Source organism: Babylonia areolata, chromosome 20 (genome assembly GCF_041734735.1).
Source record: "Babylonia areolata isolate BAREFJ2019XMU chromosome 20, ASM4173473v1, whole genome shotgun sequence".
In the NCBI taxonomy this organism is placed as follows: domain Eukaryota; kingdom Metazoa; phylum Mollusca; class Gastropoda; order Neogastropoda; family Buccinidae; genus Babylonia; species Babylonia areolata.
The window spans coordinates 22554181-22559769 of NC_134895.1; positions in this window are offsets into that span (position 1 = coordinate 22554181).

Sequence of the window (5589 nt, forward strand, 5' to 3'; positions counted from 1 at the left end):
TTTCAAAACATTGAGATGTGATTTCTACATTGAACCAGTAGTGCTGTTAAGAACTTCGTGGTGTTTGTTTTTTTTTCTCTGCTGCAGCAGCTTTTGAGCGATAAATTCTGTCTTCCTGTCTCTGTCTCTCTCTGTCTCTCTCTCTCTTTCCTCTTCCCCCTCACACACGCACACACACACACACACACACACACACACACACACACACGAACATGCACACGCATGCACAAAATACACACACGCACAATAAACACACACGCGCATTCAATGTAAACAAAACAACACACACATACACACACACACACACACACACACACACACACACACACACACACACACACACACACACACACACACACCAATCAAGGATTGGGAAAAAGCAATGGACGGATGGGAAAGGACAGAAACAAACCGCCAGAGAAATAAATTGGCATGGATTACGAGAGAGAGAGATGCCAGAAACAGGGAGAGAAAAACAGACAGTCCGAAGAAGAGGAAGAAGAAGCAGAAGGATGAGAAGCAGGAGAAGAAGAGGAAGCAGAAGAAGGAGGAGGAGAAGAAGAAGAAGGGGGAGGAGGAGGAGAAGGAGGATGTGGAGGAGGAGGAGGAGAAGAATCAAAAGAAGAAGAAGAGACAGACAGCCATACACGGTCAGTGAGAAAGAAGAACAGCAGTCGTGACAGACAAACGAAAAAGAAAAAAACAAAAAAAACTATATACCATTTACTTTTCTAAACAACAACAGCAACCATCATAATCGTCATCATTATCACCAGAATAGTATTGAGAAGAAAAAGAATAACAATGATAAGAAGAATTATACTTACAATGATAGATAGACAGATAGATAGATAGACAGACAGACAGACAGACAGATAGATAATGGAAACCAGAGAGGGCAGTTAACAAAGACAGGAAGCGGTCAAAAACATAAGCACATAACCAAGAATAGATCCACCGACCAGCCAACCAGCACACAAGCAGAACGGAACGAAACACACCCGTGAGCCCTAAACAGACAGACAGACAGACAAACTGACAATCAATGATAAGGAAAAATAATACCGATGATAATCGTCAGAATCATGTTAACGACGACATAATTACAACAACAACGACGACGACGACGGCATCAACAACAAACAGCAACAATAACATGAAGAAGAAGACGAAGAAGAAGAAGAATGAAATAATAACAGAATAACAAAGAAAAAGGGAGAATTAAAGATAATAAGAAATGAAAGGAAGAAGATTATGATGACATATGGCGACAATAGTAGGAGAGAGGGAAAAAAAAGATATATGAGGAAATGACGACGACGACGACGACGAAGAGAAAAAAAAAAAAGAAGAAGAAAAAAAAAAAAAATCAGGCACAAAAAACACTTAGGGACGCATTCACCAACCAACATGCACACAGCCGGAGAGAACACACCCCGAAACACAGAAAAATACAGACAGACGAGATTCACAGAGAAAAGATTTGTACAGGTCGCCATGCAACCAACCAGTTAACCACCACAAAGCACAATAACACACCACAACACACACACACACACACACACACACACACACACACACACACACATTCACACACATACGCACGCATGCACACGAATCACAGACACACACACACACACACGCACACACACCACCACCACCACCACCACCAACACCACCACCATCACAACAACAACAACAACACACACACACACACACACACCACCACCACCACCACCACCACCACAACAACAACAACAACAACACACACACACACACACACACACACACACACACACATAATACACACACGCACACACCACCACTGCTACCACCACAACACACACACACACACACACACACACCACCACCACCACCACCACCACCACACACACACACACAAACACACACACACACACACACTCACACACCACCACCACCACCACCACCACCACAACCACCACCACCACTACCACAACAACAACAACACAGAGAGAGACAGAGAGAGAGAGACAGAACGACATCCACCACCACCACCACCACCACCACCACCCCAAGAAGAAGAACGTGAAAGGCAGCTGCGGTGTCGGGGCCCCAGAACCCATGTCCTGTGTGGCAGGTCCTCCGTTCCGTGCACCGGAAGCTACGTCATTAGCCCAGAGAGCGCCACTGTGCCTTCGGCGGGAGAGTCCCGTCATTTTCTGGGGCTTCTCTCCCCTTCGTGTCGCCATTTCCTCTTTCCTCCCTTCCCCCTCCTGCCCCCCCACCCCACGCCCCTCCTCCAACCTCCTAACTCCCCCACGCCCCACTGCTGCTTGCTACTCCGAGCCCCGTCCTTCCTCTGCATTCCGCTTGGCCCCTCCATTTCTCTGTCTTCTTTTGGTCTTTTTTTTTTTTTTTTGGACGTCTTTTTAATGGATTTTTTTCTTTTAAGATATAGATGGGTGATGATTCATCTGTAGTAAAGATGGTGAAGTCTGTCCGAATGTGCGTAAGGGTGGTAGGGGAAGGGTTGGAGGGAGGTAAGAAGAAATTCGGCTGCGTCTCTGTGTGTGTGTGTGTGTGTGTGTGTGTGTGTGTGTGTGCGTGTGTGTGTGTGTGCGCGTGTGCTTTGACGTATGCACACACAGACACGGACAGACACACACACACACACACACACACACACACACACACACACACACACATACACACACACACACACACACACACACACACACACACACACACACACACACACACACACACACACACACCTCCACCACTGCAAAGTTAATAAGACACCCAACAGTGCAGCACTTGACAGAGCAGGAGTTTCTAAAGTGTTCACACTAGTGGCTCATGCAAAAGTGACTTCGCTGTCTTCGTTCAATTTGTCAGATAACTTCAGGGCGATCCAAAGGACTGGGTAAGTAAGTCCATGGCAAGTTCATCGCCGGTAAAAAATCCACTGGCCGAACTTGGCAACAGCGTCTCACAGATGATGGAGTCTCCCGTCGGACCGACGGATGAGTAGGCAGGCAGGTTTATCTGTCGGTGTGTGTCCTCATATGGGAGAAGAGGCCGATTCTGGATGCGCAGCACTTCCCACAGGTGTTGCAAGGGAAAACGTCTCCAGAAGTTCAGCCCTGCTTCCTTCGCTCTTCTCCTTAATGGCCAGCGTTCTCTTGTTTTCAAACATCTTTATGCCACAGCATCCTCCAGCGAGAGCGGTCAGCGTTCGGTGGGTTATGGAAACAAGAACATGCCCAGCATGCACATCCCCGGAAACGGAGTATGGCTACCTACATGGCGGTGGTAAAATCGGTCATACACATACAGCACACTCGTGTATATACGAGTGAACGAGGGAGTTGCAGCCCACGAACAAAAAGGAAGAAGAATCATGGTCAGAGGATTGTTGACAGATAAATGAAAGGGAGTCGACAAGTAGAACATAATCGGGGTTCTTTTCTCTTTTTCTTTTTTTACATTTCGGGATCATTGATAAAAAGACAAAAAGATTACTAGATCATTAAATGTTAAAAGTGCTTGCTTCGTTAAAAGAAAACGCTCTGTGTGTGTGTGTGTGTGTGTGTGTGTGTGTGTGTGTGTGTGTGTGTGTGTGTGTGTGTGTGTGTGTGTGTGTGTGTGTGTGTGTGTGTCTTTTTTTGACTGATCTAACTATAATTCCTTTCCATATGTACAATGGCAAGATGCACTGGCTCTTAGTGCTGCAGCCCTAGGGGCTTGTTGGCCATTGGGATAACCATCCCAACGCCGACTGTCCAAAAACCTTCTTGGCCGAAAGAGTGGGGATATAACGTGGGCACGACACACTCCACTGTAATCTAATTCTGCTCCAGAGAATCAAGACAGTAGATGCCTCCTCTGCTGTTCTGGCGGTCATAGTCGGATACGACTGACTATCATACACATGTACAATGGCAGAGTTGAAATAGTTGCATAGTTTTACCGTCAATGACAAACAAACCTCACACTGCTATCCTCCTCGAAGATTATTGTTATATCTTTAAAAGAGTTGTTCACTTATGCTACTCTGTAACTGTGCATAATGTGTGTGTCGTTGAAGAGAAAAGACACTTCTTTCGAACGGTGAAAGAGTAATCTTATTGTCGCACCAAGCAAGTTTAATATAGAGGTTCAAGAATCAAGAATCAAGAATATTTAATCTTTTCACCCCTTTTGGGGCATGGAGGATATTATATAACAGCAATAGTATTTTGCACCAAAATGAAACATAAGCAATTAAAATAACATAACTATCAGAAACAGAATACAAGCTATATAAAACAAAACATAAATGGTGATAGTATTTTTTTGGCATTAAACCTCAGAATAGATCAGACTACGTTGCTCATCTTTGCAACATTATTTAAGTTTAACCAAATTGTCTTGGCTGCATTAAATAAATTACACAGAAAGCCTCCTCCAACAAGAAAAATTAAACAATCGTTGGACTTTTTTTTCGCTGACGTTGTATTGCAACGATCTCTTCCGAATCTTTCTTCAACAGAAGTCTAAGTTTTTTCAAATCGTCTTTTTTTTTCTTTTTTTTTTTTTTAGACAACAAGTCCTACGTCATAACCGTCCTACGTCATAACCACACACACCATTCTCCAATACGAACAAATACCGTACTACCAGCCAAACAATGTCTGGACATGTCAGTCCCTTTACGATGTCATGAGTAGAGTTAGATGTTTGCAAACATTTTGAAGAAGAAGCCATGGTGGTATGGCTTAACCAAGTTTCTTTTCATCCTTTTCTTTAGGAGGGTAGAGTGGTGTAGGGGGGTGGGGGCGTGGGGGTCGGGGGGTTGGGGGGGGGGCAGCATCGGTATGTGAAATATGAAGGAAGAAGGAAAAACAGAAATGTCCGAGTTTGAAAAGAGACAGAAATAAGGGGGTGAATGTGAAGTGGGGTGGGGGTAGGGGATCGAAAGGTTGCTAAAATTTGGATAATGTTTACGAGGAGAGAAAAAAAAAGAGGGTAGGTAAAAAATAAAATAAAAAGGAGCGATGAATTAGGGTAGGGGGGTTGTTGGGAGGAGGGTAAAAGGGGGTGCGAGGGGTGGGGGGGGTGGGGGGGCTGTGTCAATTTGCAGTGTACCGAACTCGGGGAAGAGGCTGGGGTGTTGAAATCTAAATCCACTTAGGTAATGGCACGAACGTTTTTCTCTGCTCCACCGTCATAAAGAGCAAATAAACAAGCAAGCAGAATGCAATTTATTCGCGTGCTTCTTTCCCTCCTACTCCCCTTTCTTTCTCTCTCTTTCTCTTTCCCTCCCTCCATTCTCTCTCTCTCTCTCCCTCTCTCTGTCTCTCTCTCATATCCACTCTATTAACACCACTGCCATCTCTTCAACTTTATCCCAAATCATAATTTATACTATAAATTACAAAACTCAAGGGTGCGTCCGATCTAAACGTAAATATATTTTCGTTTGGATACTGTGCAAGTGTACCATCGATGAAAAAGAAAATCAATAAGTGTGCCTGTGAGAGAGAGAGAAGAGAGGAGAAGAAGAAGAAGGAGGAGAACAACAACAACAGCAACTACTACATGTGCAAGAAGAACAAATAAGAG